Source organism: Gossypium arboreum, chromosome 4, assembly GCF_025698485.1.
Source record: "Gossypium arboreum isolate Shixiya-1 chromosome 4, ASM2569848v2, whole genome shotgun sequence".
NCBI classification, from domain to species: domain Eukaryota; kingdom Viridiplantae; phylum Streptophyta; class Magnoliopsida; order Malvales; family Malvaceae; genus Gossypium; species Gossypium arboreum.
Window position 1 is genome coordinate 9,347,654 of NC_069073.1, and position 14,327 is coordinate 9,361,980.

General features: G+C 28.9%; 1 long non-coding RNA gene across 1 annotated transcript; it reads right to left on the bottom strand.

The window, feature by feature from the left end:
* Nucleotides 1-505: 505 nt before the first annotated feature.
* LOC128291713 (uncharacterized) lies at nt 506-1,111 on the bottom strand. The gene is made up of 2 exons (XR_008281532.1): nt 919-1,111; nt 506-829 (listed from the first exon to the last, which is right to left on the bottom strand). It is a non-coding gene; the product is annotated as an uncharacterized LOC128291713 (long non-coding RNA).
* Between the last annotated feature and the right edge of the window lie 13,216 nt (nt 1,112-14,327).

Sequence of the window (14,327 nt, forward strand, 5' to 3'; positions counted from 1 at the left end):
AATTTTAATCTGAATCTATATATCGAAAAATATGTTTATCTCGAGTATAGGGACTAAATTGAATAGCATGCAAAATATGGTTGGCTTTGTATTTGAATGTGAACTGGATGAAATTTGATATTGTTTATTTATTCAACTATTTTTCGTAACTAAAGATGATGCTGGGCCTTCAAGAGAGAAAAAAAAACGAGAATCGTCAACGAGTTACGTGAAGATTCGGTTTATACTTTTATGATTCGAGATTAAAATATTTGTTTCCATATTCATGTTAATTGCATGACTGAGTATCGTGGTAAGTGTATAATGGTCGTATGAATTGATTCATTGTACCCAAAAGAAAGAAAAAAAATTATTAATCATGTCAAATCCTTCAAAATGCATTGCAGACATGAATTTTCTTTGTTGTAGTTGGTAAGATTGGGTGATTGTAGAAAATGGAACCCTTAAAATAATCTTTCCATTAGTTTAAAATAATTTTGTAAAAAAAATTGTAAGAGATTCAGAATTATTTCGTTGTAAAATAATTGACCATTACTAACCAACTAATGAACTTTTTGAATCACCTCATTCCAAACTCTCGACAGAAAACACCAAACATATGAACAACATTGTATTTGCTTCTCATAACTTGAACCCAAAATACTCCAACATCATATAAAAGTTTAAAACAGAGTTTGAACAAAAAAAAAGTTTAAGCTTACTCAAATTGTGAAGACCCAAACCATCATTAGCAAGCGGTCTACAACAATGATCTCAACTAACAAGGGTCAGTTTATGAGAGTCAATAGTTGAGCCTCAAATGAATGCCTGAGTCAACTTCTCAATTTCACTGCAAACAAATAAGGGAATCAACACTGAGTTCATGAAGTAATTGGGAATAGCTAAAAGCACCGATTTAGCAAGAGTGATTCTTCTCACCATAGAGAGCCTCCTAGCATCCCATCCATTTTGTTTAGCACGAACTTTATTCATCTTCCAACTTAATAATAGTCATTTTCCAAGTCCATAAGTTGAATTGTTGATTTTTATTTTCAGAGTGCGTATACCTTACTCAATAGAGAATTAAGCCCTACCCTCCTTCTCATCAATTTGATAATCACCGTAAAGCTCATAGTTTTCTCAATCAAGGAAAGCACTCTTTTTAATAAGCAAATAAACAGGATACCATTATTAATTGTCATTATTACATCGCTATCATGTAGCTCCATATCATCATCTTCATGAACCTTTTTCCTAATATTATCTTCTTCTAAGGGCACATCCTTAAACGAGACTCGTGACCCCCATCAGATGCACTCATCGAATCACTTGTGTCAACCGTATCATCCCTTTTTCGCCACACCTTCTTGGTCGCCCTATTGATCCCCTCACCAATCATCTTCTTCTTGAAGAAAATGAATTTGCTTATGTTATAATATTAAATATTATTACATATTTACTTTTTAATAGATATAAATCACATAATGTAAAATAAAATATCACAAAACTTGAAAACAGATTGGACTGAATTGAGGTCGTAAATGTTAGAGTCCAAATTCAACTTATATTTTAAATAGACTTATTTTTTTGTCGAAACATATTTTCGAACATTATATATTTGTTCAAACCTCTCCAATACAAATGAAGTTTTAGATATGCATTAATATCTGGACTCTTAAACAATGTAAAACAAATATAGATTTAAGATAAAAAATATAGAAAACAATTATATTTACATTTTATGAATGTAAAGTAGTTGTGGTAGGTTTACAATTATCACAAGTTTTAAAGAGATGACCCTTGTTGCTTTCAAATTTTAGGTGAGTTAGATTATATAAAATAAATAAGAAATTAATATAATTCAGAATAATTATTAGTTCATAATCAATTATTTTATATTATTAAAACCCAATATTATTTCTTTTATTTAAAAAAATCAATTTTGTTGGAGCACATCTTAGTTCTTAAAATTTATATAAAACTATTCAATATCAACTATAATAAAAAATTTATAATGAGAATAATGAAAACTATATTATTCTCAACATTGGACCCAAATGAATATTTCTAAGCATTAATTTTGTCATATTATTCTTTAAAATTAAAAAAAAGTTTATTACCATACTTGGAGTAAATAAGACTTTTTTAAAAAAAATTTGAAATTTTATATTTTCCATTTGTAAATTATTTAAAATGGACTATTTAATTAATTTTATTTTAAATTTTTAAGATTTTTATTTTTCAAAATTTTTATATTTTTATTGAAAATACAAAAAATTAATTTTAAAATATTTTTATAATTGTTTATATACTTTTAAAAATAAGGATTCAATTGACAAAAAATTATAAAAATTAAAAAGTTATTTTCATCTTTTTATAACAATCACATCAACAATTCTAAAAATAAAATTGATGGAGGAATCAAAATTTTTAAATAAAAATATAAAAATTAAATGTCTCAAAATTAAAATATATAACTAAATTTAAAATTTCACACAATTACAAAAACTTCTAGCATATTTAAAACGAAATTACAAAACTCTACTATCATATTTACTCTATTTTCTGATATTCAAAGTCCATTCAGTTTTTGTATTGTAAATTTATTTTTTAATAAATTTATGATGCTTATCAGATTCTAGGAGGCCATTTTCTTGTACCGTACATGGTAGATTAGCCGCATAATTAAGCGGTTGGCAGTTCGACCTCCTTAAATTAAAAATTTTTTATTTAAAAATTTTAAAATTTATAAAATTTAAATTTATAAATATAAAATTATATTTTAATTCTTTTACAAATAATAAAAATTTGATTTAATTATTTAAAATTATAAAATATAAATATTAAAATAATAAAATTATATTTTTACTATTTTAAAAGATATAATTTAATTTCGACCCTTAAAAATATTTTCTGAATTTACCGTATGATAAATATTAGAAGGCAAACAGTGATAAAAGAGCAAGCATACAATCAAACAAGAGCCATTTTTCCATACCATGAAAAACAAGGTTCAATATACATATTCAATATATGTTAGATTAATGGTTTAATTTTTTATGTGCCCTTGTACTTTGTATAAGTTTGTGGATAGTCCCTATACTTTAATTTGATTAAATATTTTTGAAATGGTGAATTTTAGTTTTGTACTTTTCATATTTTGAAATTTTAATCTTAACCAAATGGTAGCGATTAAATTTATTGAATTTTGCTATTAATCTTGTACTATATTTAAAGTTGTAGATTTAATCCATATTTTCCAATTAGATAATTTGTTAGCCTTTATATTTTTGAAACTTGAAATTTTACTCTTAATGCACTTTAAATTCATAATTAATTTTTTATGAATAATATATGAAAACAATAAGTTGTCATGACATTATATATATATGGTAATATATTTATCACAATGATTTTAAAAAAAACTTTAACTAAATGAATTTTACGACTATTATTTGTTTAAGATTAAAATTTTAAAATTTATAAATTACAAGATTAAAAATATTCAAATTAAATATAAAGATTAAATTTTCAATTTAAACATAAAAATAATAGCATAATTTTAACTTCATAGATAAGTTTTTACGAATGCCAAACGTTTTGATAATTTCATTATTCACAAAATTCGACAAATTTTCAAATAATCGACATATTCAATATATGAAATGAAAGTAGATGAACATTCAAAGATTTTTATACACACTAAACACAACATCCAAACATTTTTTTACAGGAAATTAAATATGAAAATAGAGTTGTATAATTCTTTTTTATATTTTTATTTAAAGGTAAAATTGAAAAAAAAAGGTGTTAGGTGAATTAGAATAAATAATAAATCTAAGAATTTAGAAACAATCATTTTAAGGGTAAATTTGAAGAAAATGTTGTTTTTAAAAAATAATTAAGGATTTAGATTTATTTTTTCGATATATCAAGGAATAGGTCGATTTTAGAGAGAGAAACAGAAAATACGTCCTTTAAGAAGCGTTTTCTTTTGATGTGTCTAAAAATGCGTTATACAAAATATTTTTTCTTTAATAGCTTTACACATTATTTCCTTCGATTAGATGATCAAGTGTTAGAGGTTTTATCCTTAAATCTTGGGTTTGATTCCTCTCTTAAATACATTTATAATTTTTATTTTATGTTGTTTTAAACTTTTTTCTAATTTTTAATTAATATAGATAAAAAACAATGATATTTGAAATATTTTACATATAAAAATAATAATGATACTTGAAATAATTATTTGATTTTATAATATTATAAACTACCGTATCTACAATATAAGTGGAGAAAATAAATATTTAATATATAAAAAATTATATATAAAGAAAAATATATCAAACAAATTTGTTAAAAATAAAATAAATCTAACACAATGATAAATATAAAAAATATTATGAATATCTTATTAAGTAGATGTCCATCAAAATCAAGATAATTTTTATGTACTTTAAATTCTAATAGTGATTAGAAGTAGATCTTTACTTCATTTATACTTCTTATACCTATAAATAGAGACTTTTGAAAAGTATTGTAAATATTTTGATTGATAAATAAAATATGCTCTATTTGCTCTCCCATTTTCTTTTTTCTTTTTTCTTTATTCTTTGTCTTTTATTTTATAACACATTATGAACGCAATTCTCTTTTATTTTATAATACGGTCACTCCAAATTTGCTACTCAAGTTGCTGTCGATTGCCTTCTAGAGCTATTGCAATTTCAGTCTTCAAATGAGGCTTGTGCACTATAATCATTAGAGCCTTTAATCACTCAGATCTTCAGGTATATTTTACTATGATTTATTTATTATACCATGTTTATTATAATTGAAACTAATCATGACAATATGAATAGATAGATTTTGATTTGAAATTCACGCATTTTTGCGATGGTAATTATAAAATAAAGAACCTATTGGGATGATTATAAATTTATCATGGTAAATCTATTGCATTTCCCGAAATGAACGCAAACATAAAAGAAAATAAAAACTAATATTATTTCAATATTTGGTAGTATAAAATTAGTTAAAAGCTTCAAAAGAGCTAATATATCAATATCTAAAAAGCACAAAATTTGTGATGGTTAATGCATTAGTTTTAAAAGATATTCATTATAATGGATATCATATTGAGATTATAAATGAGGAAAATATTATATTTCATATGAATCACTATTGCTATAAATATCTATTTTGAAAAGATGAAAAAAAGGAGAGGATTAAGTTATTGATTTGATTTAAAGATTTTGGCATATTCGTTGAATCGAATATTGCATATAATTGTTTGGAAATTATATTTGTAACACCCCTATCCCGTATCCGTCGCCGGAATAGGTAAAGGGGCATTACCGGACTTGAAACTCATATCAGAACAGTAAAATTTTTTTTCATTTTCTTGAAGTAAAGATCATTCAATTGGATAATTGCTAGACACAACCAGGGATAAAATTTAAAAAAAAAACTTATAAAAGTAAACATTCATAAGATGTCATATTCACATAGCTTATATACATTAACCAAAATATCCTCCCACTACTAGTCTATTCTATACATGCCATAAGATAATCCAAAACATAGCAGTACCAAACAGTGGATAGTGATAGTGTGACTAGTTACTGACGATCCCCGAGCCTGTAGCTTCCAAATGAGATCTATAAAACAGAGGAAACAAAGTAAACGGAGTAAGCATTACAATGCTTAGTAAGTTTTAAGCAGTGTCAACAGATAACAATCAAATTATAACATAGTTGTTCGTATTTTTATTTCACTCTTCCTTGAGCGTACCATCCCTTTACCGAATATGCACATCTCATCATATATAATAGGCGATAAATTCTCACTTGATAGTGATCTCTTATAAACATAGGTACATTACATATTTTCACCTAACTTTCCACATTGACCAAATGCACAATAATCATAGAACAGTCTTATTGCTTTACTCACATGTACATCACATAACGACCTTGTGATTTAGTCCAAATCAAGCTTAAATATAATCTCAAAATACATACCTGACCAACTTAACGCATTGAACGTATTTATTACCAATTGTTCTTTGTGAAGTCGTATAATCTTATGCTTTACTCGAATCTTCAATGAAACCTTTAGCTTGAATAGTCCCCACACGTAGTTATCGGGTCTTACCCGGACAAAATCTCCACACGTAGTCATCGGGTCTTACTCGGACATAATCTCCACACGTAGTCATCGGGTCTTACCCGAATATATTTCAAGTTTCATGTACATTTAATCACATGTTACAACATTCACATCATTGTCATATTTGTAATTCATTTGCCTCATCAAATATCTAATAATACACACCTTTCACATTTGGTCATTCGGCCACAATATACACACATCTCCTACATATTTCACATTAGCCATTCGGCTTTACCAAATATACATATCTCATACATATTTCACACTAGCCATTCGGCTTTACCACATATACATATCTCATACATATTTCCTACATATTTCACATTAGCCATTCGGCTTTACCAAATATACATATCTCATACATATTTCACACTAGCCATTCGGCTTTACCAAATATGTACCACTAGCCATTCGGCTTTACCACATATACATATCTCATACATATTTCACACTAGCCATTCGGCTTTACCACAGATACATATCTCATATATATTTCACATTAGCCATTCGGCTTCACCACATATATATATCTCATACATATTTCACACTAGCCATTCGGCTTTACCACACATATATATATTTGTCTTGTACATCAATTTCAGCAATAGCTTATAAGCAACTCAAATAGTTTCATCAATGTTTACAACAAAATCACATATTCACTACAAGCTGTTTTCCTGAGCAATAGTCACTAAATTATTTATAACTGGAGCTACAAAACTCAAAATCAATTTCCATTAATTTTCCCTGAATATAGACTCATATATATTCCATCCATAAAATTTTAAGAATTTTAGGTTTGGCCAATCAATACCAGATTTTTCTTAAAGTTTCCCCTGTTTCACTGTTTGACTAATCTGACCAGTCTTCACTATGAATCAAATTTCTCATTTTACAGAATTCAAAATATGTTCTATTTGATTTCATTTGAAACTAGACTCATTAAGGAGTCTAAACATATAAATTTTATCTTGTAGCCATTTTTGTACAAATTATAGTGATTTTCTAAAAACAGAATAGGGGATTTCGGAGTCATTCTGACACTGTCTCACACAACTTTAAATATCTCTTTATAGGAAATTTCTTTGCTTACACGGTCTCTTTTATAAGAAACTAGACTAATTAAGCTTTGATTACATATTTTATTCAGCCTATAATTCCACACCAAAAATTTATAGTGATTTTCTAAAATCACGTTACTGCTGCTGTCCTAACCAAATTATTACAATTTGCTCTTAAATTTCCAAGTCCAAACACTTATGAACTTACCATTTGAGTTTAAGACATATCATGGCCACATCATATCTTATTAAATCAACTCATTATGTCCTATTATGATTGAATTTGCTTAACGTTTAATCACTTAAAACTTACCTCGGAAGTGGTCGACGACTAGATATCCACGGCTATTCGTTTACTTTCTCTTTTCCCCTATCCGACTTTGATCCTCTTTGCTCTTAAGCTTAAGTAAAACAATAGATTTGCTTAAGTACTTAACTAATATTATTCACTTAACAATCACATTTGGCAATCACATATCATTTAATCTACATCTAAAACAATAGATTTCAATATGTATCATATTTAATAAAACATGCCATGATCCGATTTCATGCTTATTTAATTTATATCTAATTCACATTCACAAGTAAATAGTCACTTAATTTATCATGCTTCCTTATACATGAATTTAATCGTATTGCCGAATGTCCTTATGTGTACATGGTACATACATAAGGCATATATATATATATACCTATATATGACCATTACAATTTAAACATTTATTCATAATCGGCAAGCTTTATTTCAACTATTTAAGGTGCAAACATCAATTAACAAACAAACATTATCAACACATTTTTATTACACGTTTTCCCCAACTTAACACCCCCAAATTATCAAACTTTAACAAGTTTAAAACTCATCTAATGACCATTTATAAACTAAGACATCAACCATTCAAATTCAACTCATCACAACATGGCCGAATACACATTTCTCCTACTTCCATTCTAAATAAAAGTTTATCAAGCTTCCATCTTCATTTAACTATGTACCATTTAGAACTATCAATACTTTACACCCTTTAACAAATTATAATCAATTGCCAAATGCATCTTTGACAATTTAAACCACACAACTCAAATTCTTACAATTTAAGCTTAGAAATTTCTATTCATGTAAATTTTAGCAACATGGAGTCCATTAAACACTCCAAAACTCCATTTGAACAACAATTGTTCAACCTTCTAGCATAATTTCAATCTAGACAGCAAGCATTATTTAACATTCAGGCTGTTTTATTAGACCATCCGAATAGCTTAATTAACACCAATTTATAGCCCCTTGAACAATGAATTAAACCCATTCGATTAGCAACAAAAACTAATATTTAACAACCATTGTTTTCTTTTATTTCAAACATGCAGCAGACCAATTCCTCCACATATTACAGCACATTCAAATCAGCATTTACATGCTGGAACAGTTTGTTTTCAAGCTACAGTTTCCAGCAGTCATTTATACATTTAATTGTCACATTGTTACGTCACTACTAACAACTGAAACTTAGTAAGAATAACATAATATTTTAGCTATTAGACTCAATTTATCAACCCCTAATCGGCATGAAAATAGAATCATTAATTTGTTCAAATTTTGGACAGCATAACGAAGGCACAAAATTGGACAGTAGTAATTTTTACAACTAATCAAAGAGCTTTTCTTTTCTACAACCCGCATTCATGCCTTCCAACCACAATCCATCATCATTTTTCTTTACAACAAAGTTAAAGATAGAGGGGAGCTTAGAAAACTTACCAACTTAGGATACAACTCTTAAACAAGCTGAATCCTTAGTTTCCTTCAACATGCAAACTGTCTCCATTTTTCTTTTTGTTGCAGCCCTCTTCTTCTTCTTCGATGGATTACCGAGTTACTTGAAATTTCAGCTACCTAACTAGCTAAAATCATAGTTTCTCCTCCTTCTAGCCATCTTCTAAGCCAAAAATTAAAGCAACCAAACTTTCTTCTTCCTCCCTCAAGTCACGGCAATGGAGGAGCAACCTAGCTAATTTTTTTTTGTTTCTCCCCTACTAACCACTATTATTTTATTACCCATGTTCTTTATTTTATTATTTCTAACATAAAACACTAACATAAAATGTTTATAATACATTTTAACCCATAGCATGGCCGGCCACTACTTAACATTTTGGGTAATTTGACATGCAAGTACAAGCATTTCCTAACATGCATTAATAGATCCTTATAGATTAACCTATCACATTTCAAAAGTGTCACACATAAGTCCTATTTAATAAAATTCACTTTCAATTAACAAAATTCAAACATGAAATTTTCACACATGCATATATACATATAATAAGCATCAAGTATGACGGTTAATTATTTTTATGACTCGGTTTTGTGGTCCCGAAACCACTTTCCGACTAGGATCACATTAGGGGTGTCACAATATTTATTTGTTGACTTAGTGACATTATAGACTTCACATTGATTTAGACATTTCTAATAGTAAATGTCACAATAGTACTTATATGTAAATACAAAGTAAAAGGAATGACAATAAAATTATTAATTTGCCACAATTTATATTGACATTATTAGTACAATTGAAATACATGTTAAAGTAAACCAGAAGTTTAAGGACGCAAATGCATTTACTACTTGATATGACCAGTTAAACCATCCTGGATCATATATGATGTGAAAATTAATTGAGAATTCATATGAATATTCATTAGAAAAACAGAAGATTCTTTAATTTAAACAATTCTCATTTATTTCTTGTTCTCAATGAAAATTGCTTATTAGAAATTCACTAGCTAAAGCTCATTCATTCACCATGTGGATGATTTTGATATTATATGATTTTGGTAGAGGCATCTACAAAATAATCACGTATGTGTTATCAACTAGCAACTTGTCGTTTGCAAGATTGTTTGTTTAAATAATTAATTTTAGATCATGCAATTAAGACAATTCATCTTGCTAATATTGATGAGTTTATATCTCAGTCTTTTACTGATTGAGTTTGAAAATCTTTTGTATAAGTTTATATTTATGCGCATAATGATTTAGAGAAATTATTGATTGAACGCCTCTGATTAATATTTAAACCATTACTTATGAGAACTAAACTTCCTATTTCAACATGAGATTCCGTTGATTTACGTGTTATACGCATCAAGCCAATAAGTTATCAATACTTTCCATTACAATTGACTTTTAGTTAAGAGCTAAATATTTCTCATATTTGAATTTTTGTATGTGCGTATATATTCCAATTGCTCCACCACAATGCACAAAGATGAGTGAATCCTCAAAGAAAGTTGAGAATATATATTAATTACAACTCTTCTTATATTATTAGATGTTTTGAATATATTGAAGATTCAATTATGACATGATTTTTTATTACTATTTTGATTTGATAGTTTTCCCGATTTTAGGGGGAGAGAAATAATAGCTGAATGAAATCATTGCTTGTAATGAGTTATCATTATTTGGATCCTTATAGAGAGTAATTTAAACTAGAAGTTTAAAAAGGATAACTCACTTCATTACAAGTTAACTGTCAAATATATTCACAAACTTAATGAGAATAACCAAGTGTTATGTACCATCTAATATTTTGAATCAAAGTCTCAGTAGGACAATCAGTTTTAATAAATGGTAAATCGATTGGTTCCAAAGATGAAAATTCTTCTAAATAGTTATATAGTGGAGGCGAGTACTCCGGAAGAGACACAAGACAGAAGTAATAAGTAAAACTCCAGAAGAGATTCAGGTACCTAAAATTAAAGATTAAAATAAATAAAATAAGATATCTCAATAAGTTATGTAAATTCAAGAAAATGTCAAACCGATAATAAAATTGGTCAACAGTGGTTTTGCATGCAATATTATTGTTGAAATAATGAAATGAAAGAAGAATCTTGAATAAGTCTATTTAGAAATGTAGATATTGAATAGATTGTTCAAAATAGAAAAATGCAACTCAAGTACAGTTAAATTCGTGAAGTTTTTGGACCAGTAGTCCAAATACCTAAAAGTATAAAGCCAGTGAGGGTACAAATAAAGTAGTTTTGCAAAAGCAATAAAAATATAAAGTTTTCCACTAAGCCCTGGCATTGGTTATGAAAAGATATAATATTCTTTTGTGGTAGATGTAATAACATATAGATATATTATTAAACTGGCAGTTCATAAAAATTTAACTTACATCTAATGGTTGTTGTTGCAACCTTTTCAATAATCACTATATAGTAAAATTTATATTTGTAACACCCATCGCCCGTATTCAATGCCAGAATAGGGTTACAGAGCATTACCGGACTTATAACGCAAATAACATACATTTCACATATATTTTCTAATTTCAAACAATCATCATTCAATCATTATTCACATTGTCCCTAATATGAGCCTACAGGGCTTAAAACATGCATTCGGGGTGGTTCAGGACTTAAACCGATAACTGAGGAAATTTTACAAAACCTAGAAAATTTTTCCAAACTATAGGGAATACACACCTGTGTGGCCCAGCCGTGTGTCTCACATGGCCAAAGACACGTCCGTGTCACAAGACGTGTAGACATTTGAAATGGGATTACATGGCCGTGTCCCAGCCCGTGTTCGACCCCATGAAATTCTCTGACTTGGGTCACACGGCCAACCACATGGCCGTGTGATCGGCCAGTGTACCCTTCAAAATGGCCACACATGCCCGTGTGCCAGGCCGTGTGCTAAGAAGTGCCAAACCCTGACTTATGCCACACGGCCAAGTCACACGCCCGTGTGCTAGACCGTGTAGAACATACTAGCTTGATTTTTAATTCAACACTAAGGGACACACAGCCGTGTAACTTGACCATGTGTCACACACGGCTGAGACACACGCTCGTGTCTCTGCCTGTGTGGACAAAAATAGGCTCTTTACCAAGCCATCTTACCACCCAAATTTGTATACACCTACACCAAACCAAATGACACCAAAACATGGCATAAATAGGGAATCAAACCAACTAAATCAAGCCTAATTCATACTAGTTCTATACCATCATCCACAATACACATAAATAACAAAAATAGACCATTCCATTTATACCAAATTCACATTCAGATTTCAACTAAATGGACACTTTCAAACATGCATCATTATGCCTAACTCACAAACATATAACTTCTCAAAAATCAACCATTCACCATAAGCATTAGCATAGCAATTATCAACACAAGACAAATTCCATTTACATATATATATACACACACACACAACTAAATGAACCAAAATAAGCCAACTCACATAGCTATGTACAAAACCAAATACTTAACATTTACAAGCTATTTCAAATGACCAAATTCATTACCAAACTATATATCAAAATGACCATAATCCTATACATGCCATATATCCAAAAACATAAATTCAAAAGTACCAAAGTGATAGTTGGATAGTGTAATGAAGTCTCCGATGATTTTTGAATCCGAGCTAGCTTTGTTATCACTATAAAACACGGAAAAGTAAACAGTGTAAGCTATATAGCTTAGTAAGCTCGTATGCAAAATAAATAAAACTTACCAACCAACAATACAATAACATAAACATCATATAATGTAATTCAAGTTGAAAGCATAACTTAACATATGTATTCAATCCAAAGATTAAGCACAATTTCCATCAACTTCTTTGATTAGGTGATCATATAGTTCAAGTACATACCTATACAAGCTCGTATCAACCTTATACTCATCCGTATCTTTGATATACCTGTTGAACCATCTAGAATACTATCAGATACACGGGAAACTCGCACCCTAAGTGCCACATACATAGTCGAAGCTTCTCAATCTTGTATCACATATAATGCTTACTCTCGAGCTATCAACGGGTCTGCTTACACAAGCTGACGGTCATGACAAAGCTACATGGTGCTGCTCACACAAGTTGATGAGTATTCGCAACACATGTTGGATAACACAACCACCGGTAGGACGTACGGACCAGCACCCAAATCACATAATCCCTAATGACATGTCATTTGTATCCTAATCTATTCCTAAGGTTCAACTGGGATTTCATATTTGCCGAATCATCATTGAGTATGTCTGCAAGGTTGTATTCACAATTTGTACAATATCAAAGCATTTAAAACACAAATATAATAATGCTTATTACATACGAACTTACCTCGGATGAAAAAACGACGAAATTGATCAATTAATCCAACACCTTGTTTTTCAACAATAACATTCTGATAAATGTCCACTAACATACTAATGGTCTAATTATCACATAAGGACCTTCAATTTAAGGTTCTATAACTATTAGACACCTTTAGCTATTAGAACTCATGTTTTACACTTTACGCGATTTAGTCTTTTTTATCAAATTAAGCACTCAAACGATAAAATTTCTTAACAAAAATTTCACACAATCATACTATCATGCTGTAGACATTAAAATAATAATAAAATAATTATTTTGACATTGGAATTGTGGTCCCGAAACTACTGTTCTGATTTGACTAAAAACGGGTTGTTATAATATTAAAATCCTTAAAGGATTTAGAATGCTAGAAGCATATTGAAATTATCGGGAAATTATTCATTTATATGAATTGAAATAATTAGAATATATGTGGTGATTTGACATAGTGAATAAAAGTTGAAGGAGGATTATAAAATGATCCAAAATACTTATTTGTGTTTTTATAGAAGAATCATGATTAACGTTTGCTATGATTATTGGTGAAACTCCTTAAGAGATTAAAATATATTTCTCCCAAATTTTCACTCACTCATGACTTTCAAAAGAATGGTGATATAAATGCTTAGCAAATACATTCAAATAGTCATTTGAAAAACTAGTATTCAAGATTGAATACGTAGAATATAAGCAAATATGTGATGTTTTAATGAGGGGAGTAAATACACGCTGTACTCTTTTTCCCTTAAGTGAGGTTTTGATCCATTAGGCTTTCCTGGTAAGATTTTTAACGAGGCAACATATTATGTGTATTATAGATATGCATACTCTTTTCCTTTCATCAGGAATTTTTTTCCACACGGTATTTTTATCTTAGGTTTTAATGAGACACATTATCTACCAATGGACATCCAAGGGGAGTGTTATAAATATCTTA